The sequence below is a fragment of the Falco peregrinus genome, chromosome 1, assembly GCF_023634155.1.
Source record: "Falco peregrinus isolate bFalPer1 chromosome 1, bFalPer1.pri, whole genome shotgun sequence".
Lineage (NCBI taxonomy): Eukaryota > Metazoa > Chordata > Aves > Falconiformes > Falconidae > Falco > Falco peregrinus.
The window spans coordinates 56,430,652-56,451,187 of NC_073721.1; positions in this window are offsets into that span (position 1 = coordinate 56,430,652).

A 20,536-nucleotide genomic window follows, 5' to 3' on the forward strand; every position below is an offset into this window, starting at 1 on the left:
TAGAAGAAGTTATGTGGTGCCTTTCAGCTGCCTAACGGAGCAATGTAAAAAATACCAAAAGAACTCGTTTCTGTCACCTTCCCCGGAGGAGTTGTGCATGGGGTGTGTTTGGAACATATTGTCACCATCCGAGGCCAAAATTCAGCGCTTCCGCATCTCAGCCCAGAAAGCAGGATGAATTACATCTGTGGTACCTTTAAGCTGCAACCGGGGTAGTGCAAGAACTACCAACGGAACTCCTTTCTGGCACCTTCCCCGGTGGAGTTGTGCATGGGGTGTGTTTGGAACATTTTGTGACCAGCCGAGGCCAAAATTCAGCGCTTCCCCATCCTAGCCCAGAAAGCATGTAGAACAACTTTTGTGGTGCCTTCCAGCTGCCTACCCTAGCAATGTAAAAAGTACCAAAAGAACTCCTTTCTGACACCTTCCACGGTGGAGTTGTGCATGGGGTGTGTTTGGAACATTTTGTCACCAGCCGAGTCCAAAATTCAGCGCTTCCCCAACTGAGCCCAGAAAGCAGGTAGAACAACTTTTGTGATGCATTTCAGCTGCCTACCGCGGTAGTCTAAAAACTAGCCACAGAACTCGTATCTGGCCCCTTCGCCAGTGGAGTTGTGCATGGGGTGTGTTTGGAACATTTTGTCACCAGCCGAGTCCAAACTTCAGCGCTTCCCCATCTCAGCCCAGAAAGCAGGTAGAACAAGTTATGTGGTGCCTTCCAACTGCCTACTGGGGTAGTGTATAAACTACCAACGGAACTCCTTTCTGGCACATTCCCCGGAGGAGTTGTGCATGGGGTGTTTTTGGAACATTTTGTCACCAGCCGAGTCCAAAATTCAGCGCTTCCCCATCTCAGCCCAGAAAGCAGGTAGAACAAGTCTTGTGGTGCCTTTCAGCTGCCTACCCGAGCAATCTAAAAAGTACCAAGAGAACTCCTTTCTGGCACCTTCCCCGGTGGAGTTGTGCATGGTGTGTGTTAGGAACATTTTGTCACCAGCCGAGTCCAAAATTCAGCGCTTCCCCATCTCAGCCCAGAAAGCAGGTAGAACAAGTTTTGTGGTGCCTTTCAGCTGCCTACTGGGGTAGTGTAAAAACTACCAAGAGAACTCATTTCTGGCACATTCCTTGGTGGAGTCGTGCATGGGGTGTGTTTGGAACATTTTGTCACCAGCCGAGTCCATACTTCAGCGCTTCCCCATCTCAGCCCAGAAAGCAGGATGAACTACATCTGTGGTACCTTTCAGCTGCCTACCGGGGTAGTGTAAAAACTAGCAAAGGAACTCCTTTCTGGCACCTTCCCCGGTGGAGTTGTGCATGGGGTGTGTTTGGAACATTTTGTGACCAGCCGAGGCCAAAATTCAGCGCTTCCCCATCCTAGCCCAGAAAGCAGGTAGAACAACTTTTGTGGTGCCTTCCAGCTGCCTACCCTAGCAATGTAAAAAGTACCGAGAGAACTCCTTTCTGGCACCTTCCCCGGAGGAGTTGTGCATGGGGTGTGTTTGGAACATTTTTTCACCAGCCGAGTCCAAAATTCAGCGCTTCCCCAACTGAGCCCAGAAAGCAGGTAGAACAACTTTTGTGATGCATTTCAGCTGCCTACCGCGGTAGTCTAAAAACTAGCCACAGAACTCGTATCTGGCCCCTTCGCCAGTGGAGTTGTGCATGGGGTGTGTTTGGAACATTTTGTCACCAGCCGAGGCCAAAATTCAGCGCTTCCCCATCTCAGCCCAGAAAGCAGGTAGAACAAGTCTTGTGGTGCCTTTCAGCTGCCTACCCGACTAATGTAAAAAATTTCAACAGAACTCCTTTCTGGCACCTTCCCCGGTGGAGTTGTGCATGGGGTGTGTTTGGAACATTTTGTCACCAGCCGAGTCCAAAATTCAGCGCTTCCCCATCTCAGCCCAGAAAGCAGGTAGAACAAGTTATGTGGTGCCTTTCAGCTGCCTACTGGGGTAGTGGAAAAACTACCAACAGAACTCCTTTCTGGCACCTTCCCCGGTGGAGTTGTGCATGGGGTGTGTTTGGAACATTTTGTCACCAGCCGAGTCCAAAATTCAGCGCTTCCCCATCTCAGCCCAGAAAGCAGGTAGAACAAGTCTTGTGGTGCCTTTCAGCTGCCTAACGGAGCAATGTAAAAAATACCAAAAGAACTCGTTTCTGGCACCTTCCCCGGTGGAGTTGTGCATGGGGTGTATTTGGAACATTTTGTCACCAGCCGAGTCCAAAATTCAGCGCTTCCCCATCTGAGCCCAGAAAGCAGGTAGAACAAGTCTTGTGGTGCCTTTCAGCTGCCTAACGGAGCAATGTAAAAAATACCAAAAGAACTCGTTTCTGGCACCTTCCCCGGAGGAGTTGTGCATGGGGTGTGTTTGGAACATTTTGTCACCAGCCGAGTCCAAAATTCAGCGCTTCCCCATCTCAGCCCAGAAAGCAGGTAGAACAAGTCTTGTGGTGCCTTTCAGCTGCCGACCGGGGTAATGTAAAAACTAGCAACAGAACTCCTATCTGGCACCTTCCCCGATGGAGTTGTGCATGGGGTGTGTTTGGAACATTTTGTCACCAGCCGAGGCCAAAATTCAGCGCTTCCCCATCTCATACCCAGGAAGCAGGTAGAACAAGTTTTGTGGTGCCTTTCACCTGCCTACCGCGGTAGTGTAAAAACTACCAATAGAACTCGTTTCTGGCACATTCCCCGGTGGAGTTGTGCATGGGGTGTGTTTGGAACATTTTGTCACCAGCCGAGTCCAAAATTCAGCGCTTCCCCATGTCAGCCCAGAAAGCAGGTAGAATAAGTTTTGTGTTGCATTTCAGCTGCCTACCGCGGTAGTGTAAAAACTACCAACGGAACTCCTTTCTGGCACCTTCCCCGGAGGAGTTGTGCATGGGGTGTGTTTGGAACATTTTGTCACCAGCCGAGGCCAAAATTCAGCGCTTCCCCATCTCAGCCCAGAAAGCAGGTAGAACAAGTTTTGTGGTGCCTTTCAGCTGCCTACTGGGGTAGTGTAAAAACTACCAAGAGAACTCATTTCTGGCACATTCCTTGGTGGAGTCGTGCATGGGGTGTGTTTGGAACATTTTGTCACCAGCCGAGTCCAAAATTCAGCGCTTCCCCATCTCAGCCCAGAAAGCAGGTAGAACAAGTTATGTGGTGCCTTTCAGCTGCCTACCCGAGCAATGTAAAAAGTACCAAGAGAACTCCTTTCTGGCACCTTCCCCGGAGGAGTTGTGCATGGGGTGTGTTTGGAACATTTTGTCACCAGCCGAGTCCAAAATTCAGCGCTTCCCCATCTCAGCCCAGAAAGCAGGTAAAACAACTTCTGTGGTACCTTTCAGCTGCCTACCGCGGTAGTGTAAAAACTACCAAGAGAACTCCTGTCTGGCACGTTTCCCGATGGAGTTGTGCATGGGGTGTGTTTGGAACATTTTGTCACCAGCCGAGTCCAAAATTCAGCGCTTCCCCATCTCAGCCCAGAAAGCAGGTAGAACAAGTCTTGTGGTGCATTTCAGCTGCCTACCGGGGTAGTGTAAAAACAACCAACGGATCTTCTTTCTGGCACCTTCCCCGGAGGAGTTGTGCATGGGGTGTTTTTGGAACATTTTGTCACCAGCCGAGTCCAAAATTCAGCGCTTCCCCATCTCAGCCCAGAAAGCAGGTAGAACAAGTCTTGTGGTGCCTTTCAGCTGCCTACCCGACTAATGTAAAAAATTTCAACAGAACTCCTTTCTGGCACCTTCCCCAGTGGAGTTGTGCATGGGGTGTGTTTGGAACATTTTGTCACCAGCCGAGTCCAAAATTCAGCGCTTCCCCATCTCAGCCCAGAAAGCAGGTAGAACAAGTTATGTTGTGCCTTTCAGCTGCCTACTGGGGTAGTGTAAAAACTACCAATAGAACTCCTTTCTGGCACCTTCCCCGGTGGAGTTGTGCATGGGGTGTGTTTGGAACATTTTGTCACCAGACGAGTCCAAAATTCAGCGCTTCCCAATCTCAGCGCAGAAAGCAGGTAGAACAAGTCTTGTGGTGCCTTTCAGCTGCCTAACGGAGCAATGTAAAAAATACCAAAAGAACTCGTTTCTGGCACCTTCCCCGGTGGAGTTGTGCATGGGGTGTGTTTGGAACATTTTGTCACCAGCCGAGTCCAAAATTCAGCGCTTCCCCATCTCAGCCCAGAAAGCAGGTAGAACAAGTTATGTTGTGCCTTTCAGCTGCCTACTGGGGTAGTGTAAAAACTACCAACAGAACTCCTTTCTGGCACCTTCCCCGGTGGAGTTGTGCATGGGGTGTGTTTGGAACATTTTGTCACCAGCCGAGTCCAAAATTCAGCGCTTCCCCATCTCAGCCCAGAAAGCAGGTAGAACAAGTTTTGTGGTGCCTTTCAGCTGCCTACCGGGGTAATGTAAAAACTAGCAACAGAACTCCTTTCTGGCACCTTCCCCGATGGAGTTGTGCATGGGGTGTGTTTGGAACATTTTGTCACCAGCCGAGTCCAAAATTCAGCGATTCCCCATCTCAGCCCAGAAAGCAGGTAGAACAAGTCTTGTGGTGCCTTTCAGTTGCCTACCCGAGCAATGTAAAAAGTACCAATAGAACTCGTTTCTGGCACCTTCCCCGGTGGAGTTGTGCATGGGGTGTGTTAGGAACATTTTGTCACCAGCCGAGTCCAAACTTCAGCGCTTCCCGATCTCAGCCCAGAAAGCAGGTAGAACAAGTTTTGTGGTGCATTTCAGCTGCCTACCGGGGTAGTGTAAAAACTACCAATGGATCTTCTTTCTGGTACCTTCCCCGGAGGAGTTGTGCATGGGGTGTGTTTGGAACATTTTGTCACCAGCCGAGTCCAAAATTCAGCGCTTCCCCATCTCAGCCCAGAAAGCAGGTAGAACAAGTCTTGTGGTGCCTTTCAGCTGCCTACCGGGGTAATGTAAAAAATTTCAACAGAACTCCTTTCTGGCCCCTTCGCCAATGGAGTTGTGCATGGGGTGTGTTTGGAACATTTTGTCACCAGCCGAGTCCAAAATTCAGCGCTTCCCCATCTCAGCCCAGAAAGCAGGTAGAACAAGTCTTGTGGTGCCTTTCATCTGCCTAACGGAGCAATGTAAAAAATACCAAAAGTACTCGTTTCTGGAACCTTCCCCGGAGGAGTTGTGCATGGGGTGTGTTTGGAACATTTTGTCACCAGCCGAGTCCAAAATTCAGCGCTTCCCCAACTGAGCCCAGAAAGCAGGTAGAACAACTTTTGTGATGCATTTCAGCTGCCTACCGCGGTAGTCTAAAAACTAGCCACAGAACTCGTATCTGGCCCCTTCGCCAGTGGAGTTGTGCATGGGGTGTGTTTGGAACATTTTGTCACCAGCCGAGTCCAAAATTCAGCGATTCCCCATCTCAGTCCAGAAAGCAGGTAGAACAACTTTTGTGGTGCCTTTCAGCTGCCTACCGGGGTAGTGTAAAAACTACCAACGGATCTTCTTTCTGGCACCTTCCCCGGTGGAGTTGTGCATGGGGTGTGTTTGGAACATTTTGTCACCAGCCGAGGCCAAAATTCAGCGCTACCCCATCTCAGCCCAGAAAGCAGGTAGAACAAGTCTTCCGGTGTCTTTCAGCTGCCTACCCGAGTAATGTAAAAAATTTCAACAGAACTCCTTTCTGGCACCTTCTCCATTGGAGTTGTGCATGGGGTGTATTTGGAACATTTTGTCACCAGCCGAGTCCAAAATTCAGCGCTTCCCCATCTCAGCCCAGAAAGCAGGTAGAACAAGTTATGTGGTGCCTTCCAACTGCCTACTGGGGTAGTGTAAAAACTACCAACGGAACTCCTTTCAGGCACATTCCCCGGTGGAGTTGTGCATGGGGTGTGTTTGGAACATTTTGTCACCAGCCGAGTCCATACTTCAGCGCTTCCCCATCTCAGCCCAGAAAGCAGGATGAACTACATCTGTGGTACCTTTCAGCTGCCTACCGGGGTAGTGTAAAAACTAGCAAAGGAACTCCTTTCTGGCACCTTCCCCGGTGGAGTTGTGCATGGGGTGTGTTTGGAACATTTTGTGACCAGCCGAGGCCAAAATTCAGCGCTTCCCCATCCTAGCCCAGAAAGCAGGTAGAACAACTTTTGTGGTGCCTTCCAGCTGCCTACCCTAGCAATGTAAAAAGTACCGAGAGAACTCCTTTCTGGCACCTTCCCCGGAGGAGTTGTGCATGGGGTGTGTTTGGAACATTTTGTCACCAGCCGAGTCCAAAATTCAGCGCTTCCCCAACTGAGCCCAGAAAGCAGGTAGAACAACTTTTGTGATGCATTTCAGCTGCCTACCGCGGTAGTCTAAAAACTAGCCACAGAACTCGTATCTGGCCCCTTCGCCAGTGGAGTTGTGCATGGGGTGTGTTTGGAACATTTTGTCACCAGCCGAGGCCAAAATTCAGCGCTTCCCCATCTCAGCCCAGGAAGTAGGTAGAACAAGTTATTGTGGTGCCTTTCAGCTGCCTACCCGACTAATGTAAAAAATTTCAACAGAACTCCTTTCTGGCACCTTCCCCAGTGGAGTTGTGCATGGGGTGTGTTTGGAACATTTTGTCACCAGCCGAGGCCAAAATTCAGCGCTTCCCCATCTCAGCCCAGAAAGCAGGTAGAACAAGTTTTGTGGTGCCTTTCAGCTGCCTACCGGGGTAATGTAAAAACTACCAAGAGAACTCGTTTCTGTCACCTTGCCCGATGGAGTTGTGCATGGGGTGTGTTTGGAACATTTTGTCACCAGCCGAGTCCAAAATTCAGCGCTTCCCCATCTCAGCCCAGAAAGCAGGTAGAACAAGTTATGTTGTGCCTTTCAGCTGCCTACTGGGGTAGTGTAAGAACTACCAATAGAACTCGTTTCTGGCACATTCCCCGGTGGAGTTGTGCATGGGGTGTGTTTGGAACATTTTGTCACCAGCCGAGTCCAAAATTCAGCGCTTCCCCATCTCAGCCCAGAAAGCAGGTAGAACAAGTCTTGTGGTGCCTTTCAGCTGCCTACCTGAGTAATGTAAAAAATTTCAACAGAACTCCTTTCTGGCCCCTTCGCCAGTGGAGTTGTGCATGGGGTGTGTTTGGAACATTTTGTCACCAGCCGAGTCCAAAATTCAGCGCTTCCCCATCTCAGCCCAGAAAGCAGGTAGAACAAGTCTTGTGGTGCCTTTCAGCTGCCTACCCGAGCAATGTAAAAAGTACCAAGAGAACTCGTTTCTGGCACCTTCCCCGGTGGAGTTGTGCATGGGGTGTGTTTGGAACATTTTGTCACCAGCCGAGTCCAAACTTCAGCGCTTCCCCAACTCAGCCCAGAAAGCAGGTAGAACAACTTTTGTGGTGCATTTCAGCTGCCTACTGGGGTAGTGTAAAAACTACCAATGGATCTTCTTTCTGGTACCTTCCCCGGAGCAGTTGTGCATGGGGTGTGTTTGGAACATTTTGTCACCAGCCGAGTCCAAAATTCAGCGCTTCCCCATCTCAGCCCAGAAAGCAGGTAGAACAAGTCTTGTGGTGCCTTTCAGCTGCCTACCCGTGTAATGTAAAAAATTTCAACAGAACTCCTTTCTGGCCCCTTCGCCAGTGGAGTTGTGCATGGGGTGTGTTTGGAACATTTTGTCACCAGCCGAGTCCAAAATTCAGCGCTTCCCCATCTCAGCCCAGAAAGCAGGTAGAACAAGTTATGTGGTGCCTTCCAACTGCCTACTGGGGTAGTGTAAAAACTACCAACGGAACTCCTTTCAGGCACATTCCCCGGTGGAGTTGTGCATGGGGTGTTTTTGGAACATTTTGTCACCAGCCGAGTCCAAAATTCAGCGCTTCCCCATCTCAGCCCAGAAAGCAGGTAGAACAAGTCTTGTGGTGCCTTTCAGCTGCCTACCCGAGCAATGTAAAAAGTACCAAGAGAACTCCTTTCTGGCACCTTCCCCGGTGGAGTTGTGCATGGGGTGTGTTAGGAACATTTTGTCACCAGCCGAGTCCAAAATTCAGCGCTTCCCGATCTCAGCCCAGAAAGCAGGTAGAATAACTTTTGTGGTGCCTTTCAGCTGCCTACTGGGGTAGTGTAAAAACTACCAAGAGAACTCATTTCTGGCACATTCCTTGGTGGAGTCGTGCATGGGGTGTGTTTGGAACATTTTGTCACCAGCCGAGTCCATACTTCAGCGCTTCCCCATCTCAGCCCAGAAAGCAGGATGAACTACATCTGTGGTACCTTTCAGCTGCCTACCGGGGTAGTGTAAAAACTAGCAAAGGAACTCCTTTCTGGCACCTTCCCCGGTGGAGTTGTGCATGGGGTGTGTTTGGAACATTTTGTGACCAGCCGAGGCCAAAATTCAGCGCTTCCCCATCCTAGCCCAGAAAGCAGGTAGAACAACTTTTGTGGTGCCTTCCAGCTGCCTACCCTAGCAATGTAAAAAGTACCGAGAGAACTCCTTTCTGGCACCTTCCCCGGAGGAGTTGTGCATGGGGTGTGTTTGGAACATTTTGTCACCAGCCGAGTCCAAAATTCAGCGCTTCCCCAACTGAGCCCAGAAAGCAGGTAGAACAACTTTTGTGATGCATTTCAGCTGCCTACCGCGGTAGTCTAAAAACTAGCCACAGAACTCGTATCTGGCCCCTTCGCCAGTGGAGTTGTGCATGGGGTGTGTTTGGAACATTTTGTCTCCAGCCGAGGCCAAAATTCAGCGCTTCCCCATCTCAGCCCAGGAAGTAGGTAGAACAAGTTATTGTGGTGCCTTTCAGCTGCCTACTGGGGTAGTGTAAAAACTACCAATAGAACTCATTTCTGGCACATTCCCCGGTGGAGTTGTGCATGGGGTGTTTTTGGAACATTTTGTCACCAGCCGAGGCCAAAATTCAGCGCTTCCCAATCTCAGCCCAGAAAGCAGGATGAACTACATCTGTGGTGCATTTCAGCTGCCTACCCGAGTAATGTAAAAAGTTCCAACAGAACTCCTTTCTGGCACCTTGCCCTATGGAGTTGTGCATGGGGTGTGTTTGGAACATTTTGTCACCAGCCGAGGCCAAAATTCAGCGCTTCCCCATCTCAGCCCAGAAAGCAGGTAGAACAAGTTTTGTGGTGCCTTTCAGCTGCCTACCGGGGTAATGTAAAAACTACCAAGAGAACTCGTTTCTGTCACCTTGCCCGATGGAGTTGTGCATGGGGTGTGTTTGGAACATTTTGTCACCAGCCGAGTCCAAAATTCAGCGCTTCCCCATCTCAGCCCAGAAAGCAGGTAGAACAAGTTTTGTGGTTCCTTTCAGCTGCCTACTGGGGTAGTGTAAGAACTACCAATAGAACTCGTTTCTGGCACATTCCCCGGTGGAGTTGTGCATGGGGTGTGTTTGGAACATTTTGTCACCAGCCGAGTCCAAAATTCAGCGCTTCCCCATCTCAGCCCAGAAAGCAGGTAGAACAAGTCTTGTGGTGCCTTTCAGCTGCCTACCTGAGTAATGTAAAAAATTTCAACAGAACTCCTTTCTGGCCCCTTCGCCAGTGGAGTTGTGCATGGGGTGTGTTTGGAACATTTTGTCACCAGCCGAGTCCAAAATTCAGCGCTTCCCCATCTCAGCCCAGAAAGCAGGTAGAACAAGTCTTGTGGTGCCTTTCAGCTGCCTACCCGAGCAATGTAAAAAGTACCAAGAGAACTCGTTTCTGGCACCTTCCCCGGTGGAGTTGTGCATGGGGTGTGTTTGGAACATTTTGTCACCAGCCGAGTCCAAACTTCAGCGCTTCCCCAACTCAGCCCAGAAAGCAGGTAGAACAACTTTTGTGGTGCATTTCAGCTGCCTACTGGGGTAGTGTAAAAACTACCAATGGATCTTCTTTCTGGTACCTTCCCCGGAGCAGTTGTGCATGGGGTGTGTTTGGAACATTTTGTCACCAGCCGAGTCCAAAATTCAGCGCTTCCCCATCTCAGCCCAGAAAGCAGGTAGAACAAGTCTTGTGGTGCCTTTCAGCTGCCTACCCGTGTAATGTAAAAAATTTCAACAGAACTCCTTTCTGGCCCCTTCGCCAGTGGAGTTGTGCATGGGGTGTGTTTGGAACATTTTGTCACCAGCCGAGTCCAAAATTCAGCGCTTCCCCATCTCAGCCCAGAAAGCAGGTAAAACAACTTCTGTGGTGCCTTTCAGCTGCCTACCGCGGTAGTGTAAAAACTACCAAGAGAACTCCTGTCTGGCACGTTTCCCGATGGAGTTGTGCATGGGGTGTGTTTGGAACATTTTGTCACCAGCCGAGTCCAAAATTCAGCGCTTCCCCATCTCAGCCCAGAAAGCAGGTAGAACAAGTCTTGTGGTGCATTTCAGCTGCCTACCGGGGTAGTGTAAAAACAACCAGCGGATCTTCTTTCTGGCACCTTCCCCGGAGGAGTTGTGCATGGGGTGTTTTTGGAACATTTTGTCACCAGCCGAGTCCAAAATTCAGCGCTTCCCCATCTCAGCCCAGAAAGCAGGTAGAACAAGTCTTGTGGTGCCTTTCAGCTGCCTACCCGACTAATGTAAAAAATTTCAACAGAACTCCTTTCTGGCACCTTCCCCAGTGGAGTTGTGCATGGGGTGTGTTTGGAACATTTTGTCACCAGCCGAGGCCAAAATTCAGCACTTCCCCATCTCAGCCCAGAAAGCAGGTAGAACAAGTTATGTTGTGCCTTTCAGCTGCCTACTGGGGTAGTGTAAAAACTACCAACGGAACTCCTGTCTGGCACCTTCCCCGGTGGAGTTGTGCATGGGGTGTGTTTGGAACATTTTGTCACCAGACGAGTCCAAAATTCAGCGCTTCCCCATCTCAGCCCAGAAAGCAGGTAGAACAAGTTATGTGGTGCCTTTCAGCTGCCTAACGGAGCAATGTAAAAAATACCAAAAGAACTCGTTTCTGTCACCTTCCCCGGAGGAGTTGTGCATGGGGTGTGTTTGGAACATATTGTCACCATCCGAGGCCAAAATTCAGCGCTTCCGCATCTCAGCCCAGAAAGCAGGATGAATTACATCTGTGGTACCTTTAAGCTGCAACCGGGGTAGTGCAAGAACTACCAACGGAACTCCTTTCTGGCACCTTCCCCGGTGGAGTTGTGCATGGGGTGTGTTTGGAACATTTTGTGACCAGCCGAGGCCAAAATTCAGCGCTTCCCCATCCTAGCCCAGAAAGCATGTAGAACAACTTTTGTGGTGCCTTCCAGCTGCCTACCCTAGCAATGTAAAAAGTACCAAAAGAACTCCTTTCTGACACCTTCCACGGTGGAGTTGTGCATGGGGTGTGTTTGGAACATTTTGTCACCAGCCGAGTCCAAAATTCAGCGCTTCCCCAACTGAGCCCAGAAAGCAGGTAGAACAACTTTTGTGATGCATTTCAGCTGCCTACCGCGGTAGTCTAAAAACTAGCCACAGAACTCGTATCTGGCCCCTTCGCCAGTGGAGTTGTGCATGGGGTGTGTTTGGAACATTTTGTCACCAGCCGAGTCCAAACTTCAGCGCTTCCCCATCTCAGCCCAGAAAGCAGGTAGAACAAGTTATGTGGTGCCTTCCAACTGCCTACTGGGGTAGTGTATAAACTACCAACGGAACTCCTTTCTGGCACCTTCCCCGGAGGAGTTGTGCATGGGGTGTTTTTGGAACATTTTGTCACCAGCCGAGTCCAAAATTCAGCGCTTCCCCATCTCAGCCCAGAAAGCAGGTAGAACAAGTCTTGTGGTGCCTTTCAGCTGCCTACCCGAGCAATCTAAAAAGTACCAAGAGAACTCCTTTCTGGCACCTTCCCCGGTGGAGTTGTGCATGGGGTGTGTTAGGAACATTTTGTCACCAGCCGAGTCCAAAATTCAGCGCTTCCCCATCTCAGCCCAGAAAGCAGGTAGAACAAGTTTTGTGGTGCCTTTCAGCTGCCTACTGGGGTAGTGTAAAAACTACCAAGAGAACTCATTTCTGGCACATTCCTTGGTGGAGTCGTGCATGGGGTGTGTTTGGAACATTTTGTCACCAGCCGAGTCCATACTTCAGCGCTTCCCCATCTCAGCCCAGAAAGCAGGATGAACTACATCTGTGGTACCTTTCAGCTGCCTACCGGGGTAGTGTAAAAACTAGCAAAGGAACTCCTTTCTGGCACCTTCCCCGGTGGAGTTGTGCATGGGGTGTGTTTGGAACATTTTGTGACCAGCCGAGGCCAAAATTCAGCCCTTCCCCATCCTAGCCCAGAAAGCAGGTAGAACAACTTTTGTGGTGCCTTCCAGCTGCCTACCCTAGCAATGTAAAAAGTACCGAGAGAACTCCTTTCTGGCACCTTCCCCGGAGGAGTTGTGCATGGGGTGTGTTTGGAACATTTTGTCACCAGCCGAGTCCAAAATTCAGCGCTTCCCCATCTCAGCCCAGAAAGTAGGTAGAACAAGTCTTGTGGTGCCTTTCAGCTGCCTACCCTAGCAATGTAAAAAGTACCGAGAGAACTCCTTTCTGGCACCTTCCCCGGAGGAGTTGTGCATGGGGTGTGTTTGGAACATTTTGTCACCAGCCGAGTCCAAAATTCAGCGCTTCCCCAACTGAGCCCAGAAAGCAGGTAGAACAACTTTTGTGATGCATTTCAGCTGCCTACCGCGGTAGTCTAAAAACTAGCCACAGAACTCGTATCTGGCCCCTTCGCCAGTGGAGTTGTGCATGGGGTGTGTTTGGAACATTTTGTCACCAGCCGAGGCCAAAATTCAGCGCTTCCCCATCTCAGCCCAGGAAGTAGGTAGAACAAGTTATTGTGGTGCCTTTCAGCTGCCTAACGGAGCAATGTAAAAAATACCAAAAGAACTCGTTTCTGTCACCTTCCCCGGAGGAGTTGTGCATGGGGTCTGTTTGGAACATTTTGTCACCAGCCGAGTCCAAAATTCAGCGCTTCCCCATCTCAGTCCAGAAAGCAGGTAGAACAAGTTTTGTGGTGCCTTTCAGCTGCCTACCGGGGTAATGTAAAAACTAGCAACAGAACTCGTATCTGGCCCCTTCCCCGATGGAGTTGTGCATGGGGTGTGTTTGGAACATTTTGTCACCAGCCGAGGCCAAAATTCAGCGCTTCCCCATCTCAGCCCAGAAAGCAGGTAGAACAAGTCTTGTGGTGCCTTTCAGCTGCCTACTGGGGTAGTGTAAAAACTACCAAGAGAACTCATTTCTGGCACATTCCTTGGTGGAGTCGTGCATGGGGTGTGTTTGGAACATTTTGTCACCAGCCGAGGCCAAAATTCAGCGCTTCCCCATCTCAGCCCAGAAAGCAGGTAGAACAAGTTTTGTGGTGCCTTTCAGCTGCCTACCGCGGTAGTGTAAAAACTACCAACGGAACTCCTTTCTGGCACCTTCCCCGGAGGAGTTGTGCATGGGGTGTGTTTGGAACATTTTGTCACCAGCCGAGGCCAAACTTCAGCGCTTCCCCATCTCAGCCCAGAAAGCAGGATGAACTACATCTGTGGTACCTTTAAGCTGCCTACCGGGGTAGTGTAAGAACTACCAACGGAACTCCTTTCTGGCACCTTCCCCGATGGAGTTGTGCATGGGGTGTTTTTGGAACATTTTGTCACCAGCCGAGTCCAAAATTCAGCGCTTCCCCATGTCAGCCCAGAAAGCAGGTAGAACAGTCTTGTGGTGCCTTTCAGCTGCCTACCCGAGCAATGTAAAAAGTACCAAGAGAACTCCTTTCTGGCACCTTCCCCGGTGGAGTTGTGCATGGGGTGTGTTAGGAACATTTTGTCACCAGCCGAGTCCAAAATTCAGCGCTTCCCCATCTCAGCCCAGAAAGCAGGTAGAACAAGTTTTGTGGTGCCTTTCAGCTGCCTACTGGGGTAGTGTAAAAACTACCAAGAGAACTCATTTCTGGCACATTCCTTGGTGGAGTCGTGCATGGGGTGTGTTTGGAACATTTTGTCACCAGCCGAGTCCATACTTCAGCGCTTCCCCATCTCAGCCCAGAAAGCAGGATGAACTACATCTGTGGTACCTTTCAGCTGCCTACCGGGGTAGTGTAAAAACTAGCAAAGGAACTCCTTTCTGGCACCTTCCCCGGAGGAGTTGTGCATGGGGTGTGTTTGGAACATTTTGTCACCAGCCGAGTCCAAAATTCAGCGCTTCCCCAACTGAGCCCAGAAAGCAGGTAGAACAACTTTTGTGATGCATTTCAGCTGCCTACCGCGGTAGTCTAAAAACTAGCCACAGAACTCGTATCTGGCCCCTTCGCCAGTGGAGTTGTGCATGGGGTGTGTTTGGAACATTTTGTCACCAGCCGAGGCCAAAATTCAGCGCTTCCCCATCTCAGCCCAGGAAGTAGGTAGAACAAGTTATTGTGGTGCCTTTCATCTGCCTAACGGAGCAATGTAAAAAATACCAAAAGAACTCGTTTCTGTCACCTTCCCCGGAGGAGTTGTGCATGGGGTCTGTTTGGAACATTTTGTCACCAGCCGAGTCCAAAATTCAGCGCTTCCCCATCTCAGTCCAGAAAGCAGGTAGAACAAGTTTTGTGGTGCCTTTCAGCTGCCTACCGGGGTAATGTAAAAACTAGCAACAGAACTCCTATCTGGCCCCTTCCCCGATGGAGTTGTGCATGGGGTGTGTTTGGAACATTTTGTGACCAGCCGAGGCCAAAATTCAGCGCTTCCCCATCTCAGCCCAGAAAGCAGGTAGAACAAGTTTTGTGGTGCCTTTCAGCTGCCTACTGGGGTAGTGTAAAAACTACCAATAGAACTCGTTTCTGGCACATTCCCCGGTGGAGTTGTGCATGGGGTGTGTTTGGAACATTTTGTCACCAGCCGAGTCCAAAATTCAGCGCTTCCCCATGTCAGCCCAGAAAGCAGGTAGAATAAGTTTTGTGTTGCATTTCAGCTGCCTACCGCGGTAGTGTAAAAACTACCAACGGAACTCCTTTCTGGCACCTTCCCCGGAGGAGTTGTGCATGGGGTGTGTTTGGAACATTTTGTCACCAGCCGAGGCCAAACTTCAGCGCTTCCCCATCTCAGCCCAGAAAGCAGGATGAACTACATCTGTGGTACCTTTAAGCTGCCTACCGGGGTAGTGTAAGAACTACCAACGGAACTCCTTTCTGGCACCTTCCCCGGTGAAGTTGTGCATGGGGTGTTTTTGGAACATTTTGTCACCAGCCGAGTCCAAAATTCAGCGCTTCCCCATCTCAGCCCAGAAAGCAGGTAGAATAAGTTTTGTGTTGCATTTCAGCTGCCTACCGCGGTAGTGTAAAAACTACCAACGGAACTCCTTTCTGGCACCTTCCCCGGAGGAGTTGTGCATGGGGTGTGTTTGGAACATTTTGTCACCAGCCGAGGCCAAACTTCAGCGCTTCCCCATCTCAGCCCAGAAAGCAGGATGAACTACATCTGTGGTACCTTTAAGCTGCCTACCGGGGTAGTGTAAGAACTACCAACGGAACTCCTTTCTGGCACCTTCCCCGGTGGAGTTGTGCATGGGGTGTTTTTGGAACATTTTGTCACCAGCCGAGTCCAAAATTCAGCGCTTCCCCATCTCAGCCCAGAAAGCAGGTAGAACAAGTCTTGTGGTGCCTTTCAGCTGCCTACCCGAGCAATGTAAAAAGTACCAAGAGAACTCCTTTCTGGCACCTTCACCGATGGAGTTGTGCATGGGGTGTGTTAGGAACATTTTGTCACCAGCCGAGTCCAAAATTCAGCGCTTCCCCATCTCAGCCCAGAAAGCAGGTAGAACAAGTCTTGTGGTGCCTTTCAGCTGCCTACTGGGGTAGTGTAAAAACTACCAAGAGAACTCATTTCTGGCACATTCCTTGGTGGAGTCGTGCATGGGGTGTGTTTGGAACATTTTGTCACCAGCCGAGTCCATACTTCAGCGCTTCCCCATCTCAGCCCAGAAAGCAGGATGAACTACATCTGTGGTACCTTTCACCTGCCTACCGGGGTAGTGTAAAAACTAGCAAAGGAACTCCTTTCTGGCACCTTCCCCGGTGGAGTTGTGCATGGGGTGTGTTTGGAACATTTTGTGACCAGCCGAGGCCAAAATTCAGCGCTTCCCCAACTGAGCCCAGAAAGCAGGTAGAACAACTTTTGTGATGCATTTCAGCTGCCTACCGCGGTAGTCTAAAAACTAGCCACAGAACTCGTATCTGGCCCCTTCGCCAGTGGAGTTGTGCATGGGGTGTGTTTGGAACATTTTGTCACCAGCCGAGGCCAAAATTCAGCGCTTCCCCATCTCAGCCCAGAAAGTAGGCAGAACAAGTCTTGTGGTGCCTTTCAGCTGCCTACCCTAGCAATGTAAAAAGTACCGAGAGAACTCCTTACTGGCACCTTCCCCGGAGGAGTTGTGCATGGGGTGTGTTTGGAACATTTTGTCACCAGCCGAGTCCAAAATTCAGCGCTTCCCCAACTGAGCCCAGAAAGCAGGTAGAACAACTTTTGTGATGCATTTCAGCTGCCTACCGCGGTAGTCTAAAAACTAGCCACAGAACTCGTATCTGGCCCCTTCGCCAGTGGAGTTGTGCATGGGGTGTGTTTGGAACATTTTGTCACCAGCCGAGTCCAAACTTCAGCGCTTCCCCATCTCAGCCCAGGAAGTAGGTAGAACAAGTCTTGTGGTGCCTTTCAGCTGCCTACCCGAGCAATGTAAAAAGTACCAAAAGAACTCCTTTCTGGCACCTTCCCCGGTGGAGTTGTGCATGGGGTGTGTTAGGAACATTTTGTCACCAGCCGAGTCCAAAATTCAGCGCTTCCCCATCTCAGCCCAGAAAGCAGGTAGAACAAGTCTTGTGGTGCCTTTCAGCTGCCTACTGGGGTAGTGTAAAAACTACCAAGAGAACTCATTTCTGGCACATTCCTTGGTGGAGTCGTGCATGGGGTGTGTTTGGAACATTTTGTCACCAGCCGAGTCCATACTTCAGCGCTTCCCCATCTCAGCCCAGAAAGCAGGATGAACTACATCTGTGGTACCTTTCAGCTGCCTACCGGGGTAGTGTAAAAACTAGCAAAGGAACTCCTTTCTGGCACCTTCCCCGGTGGAGTTGTGCATGGGGTGTGTTTGGAACATTTTGTGACCAGCCGAGGCCAAAATTCAGCGCTTCCCCATCCTAGCCCAGAAAGCAGGTAGAACAACTTTTGTGGTGCCTTCCAGCTGCCTACCCTAGCAATGTAAAAAGTACCGAGAGAACTCCTTTCTGGCACCTTCCCCGGAGGAGTTGTGCATGGGGTGTGTTTGGAACATTTTTTCACCAGCCGAGTCCAAAATTCAGCGCTTCCCCAACTGAGCCCAGAAAGCAGGTAGAACAACTTTTGTGATGCATTTCAGCTGCCTACCGCGGTAGTCTAAAAACAAGACACAGAACTCGTATCTGGCCCCTTCGCCAGTGGAGTTGTGCATGGGGTGTGTTTGGAACATTTTGTCACCAGCCGAGGCCAAAATTCAGCGCTTCCCCATCTCAGCCCAGGAAGTAGGTAGAACAAGTTATTGTGGTGCCTTTCAGCTGCCTACTGGGGTAGTGTAAAAACTACCAATAGAACTCATTTCTGGCACATTCCCCGGTGGAGTTGTGCATGGGGTGTTTTTGGAACATTTTGTCACCAGCCGAGTCCAAAATTCAGCGCTTCCCAATCTCAGCCTAGAAAGCAGGATGAACTACATCTGTGGTGCATTTCAGCTGCCTACCCGAGTAATGTAAAAAGTTCCAACAGAACTCCTTTCTGGCACCTTCTCCAGTGGAGTTGTGCATGGGGTGTGTTTGGAACATTTTGTCACCAGCCGAGTCCAAAATTCAGCGCTTCCCCATCTCAGCCCAGAAAGCAGGTAGAACAAGTCTTGTGGTGCCTTTCAGCTGCCTATCCGAGCAATGTAAAAAGTACCAAGAGAACTCGTTTCTGGCACCTTCCCCGGTGGAGTTGTGCATGGGGTGTGTTTGGAACATTTTGTCACCAGCCGAGGCCAAAATTCAGCGCTTCCCCATCTCAGCCCAGGAAGTAGGTAGAACAAGTTATTGTGGTGCCTTTCATCTGCCTAACGGAGCAATGTAAAAAATACCAAAAGAACTCGTTTCTGTCACCTTCCCCGGAGGAGTTGTGCATGGGGTCTGTTTGGAACATTTTGTCACCAGCCGAGTCCAAAATTCAGCGCTTCCCCATCTCAGTCCAGAAAGCAGGTAGAACAAGTTTTGTGGTGCCTTTCAGCTGCCTACCGGGGTAATGTAAAAACTAGCAACAGAACTCCTATCTGGCCCCTTCCCCGATGGAGTTGTGCATGGGGTGTGTTTGGAACATTTTGTGACCAGCCGAGGCCAAAATTCAGCGCTTCCCCATCTCAGCCCAGAAAGCAGGTAGAACAAGTTTTGTGGTGCCTTTCAGCTGCCTACTGGGGTAGTGTAAAAACTACCAATAGAACTCGTTTCTGGCACATTCCCCGGTGGAGTTGTGCATGGGGTGTGTTTGGAACATTTTGTCACCAGCCGAGTCCAAAATTCAGCGCTTCCCCATGTCAGCCCAGAAAGCAGGTAGAATAAGTTTTGTGTTGCATTTCAGCTGCCTACCGCGGTAGTGTAAAAACTACCAACGGAACTCCTTTCTGGCACCTTCCCCGGAGGAGTTGTGCATGGGGTGTGTTTGGAACATTTTGTCACCAGCCGAGGCCAAACTTCAGCGCTTCCCCATCTCAGCCCAGAAAGCAGGATGAACTACATCTGTGGTACCTTTAAGCTGCCTACCGGGGTAGTGTAAGAACTACCAACGGAACTCCTTTCTGGCACCTTCCCCGGTGGAGTTGTGCATGGGGTGTTTTTGGAACATTTTGTCACCAGCCGAGTCCAAAATTCAGCGCTTCCCCATCTCAGCCCAGAAAGCAGGTAGAATAAGTTTTGTGTTGCATTTCAGCTGCCTACCGCGGTAGTGTAAAAACTACCAACGGAACTCCTTTCTGGCACCTTCCCCGGAGGAGTTGTGCATGGGGTGTGTTTGGAACATTTTGTCACCAGCCGAGGCCAAACTTCAGCGCTTCCCCATCTCAGCCCAGAAAGCAGGATGAACTACATCTGTGGTACCTTTAAGCTGCCTACCGGGGTAGTGTAAGAACTACCAACGGAACTCCTTTCTGGCACCTTCCCCGGTGGAGTTGTGCATGGGGTGTTTTTGGAACATTTTGTCACCAGCCGAGTCCAAAATTCAGCGCTTCCCCATCTCAGCCCAGAAAGCAGGTAGAACAAGTCTTGTGGTGCCTTTCAGCTGCCTACCCGAGCAATGTAAAAAGTACCAAGAGAACTCCTTTCTGGCACCTTCCCCGGTGGAGTTGTGCATGGGGTGTGTTAGGAACATTTTGTCACCAGCCGAGTCCAAAATTCAGCGCTTCCCCATCTCAGCCCAGAAAGCAGGTAGAACAAGTCTTGTGGTGCCTTTCAGCTGCCTACTGGGGTAGTGTAAAAACTACCAAGAGAACTCATTTCTGGCACATTCCTTGGTGGAGTCGTGCATGGGGTGTGTTTGGAACATTTTGTCACCAGCCGAGTCCATACTTCAGCGCTTCCCCATCTCAGCCCAGAAAGCAGGATGAACTACATCTGTGGTACCTTTCACCTGCCTACCGGGGTAGTGTAAAAACTAGCAAAGGAACTCCTTTCTGGCACCTTCCCCGGTGGAGTTGTGCATGGGGTGTGTTTGGAACATTTTGTGACCAGCCGAGGCCAAAATTCAGCGCTTCCCCATCCTAGCCCAGAAAGCAGGTAGAACAACTTTTGTGGTGCCTTCCAGCTGCCTACCCTAGCAATGTAAAAAGTACCGAGAGAACTCCTTTCTGGCCCCTTCGCCAGTGGAGTTGTGCATGGGGTGTGTTTGGAACATTTTTTCACCAGCCGAGTCCAAAATTCAGCGCTTCCCCAACTGAGCCCAGAAAGCAGGTAGAACAACTTTTGTGATGCATTTCAGCTGCCTACCGCGGTAGTCTAAAAACTAGCCACAGAACTCGTATCTGGCCCCTTCGCCAGTGGAGTTGTGCATGGGGTGTGTTTGGAACATTTTGTCACCAGCCGAGGCCAAAATTCAGCGCTTCCCCATCTCAGCCCAGAAAGTAGGCAGAACAAGTCTTGTGGTGCCTTTCAGCTGCCTACCCTAGCAATGTAAAAAGTACCGAGAGAACTCCTTTCTGGCACCTTCCCCGGAGGAGTTGTGCATGGGGTGTGTTTGGAACATTTTGTCACCAGCCGAGTCCAAAATTCAGCGCTTCCCCAACTGAGCCCAGAAAGCAGGTAGAACAACTTTTGTGATGCATTTCAGCTGCCTACCGCGGTAGTCTAAAAACTAGCCACAGAACTCGTATCTGGCCCCTTCGCCAGTGGAGTTGTGCATGGGGTGTGTTTGGAACATTTTGTCACCAGCCGAGGCCAAAATTCAGCGCTTCCCCATCTCAGCCCAGGAAGTAGGTAGAACAAGTCTTGTGGTGCCTTTCAGCTGCCTACCCGAGCAATGTAAAAAGTACCAAGAGAACTCCTTTCTGGCACCTTCCCCGGTGGAGTTGTGCATGGGGTGTGTTAGGAACATTTTGTCACCAGCCGAGTCCAAAATTCAGCGCTTCCCCATCTCAGCCCAGAAAGCAGG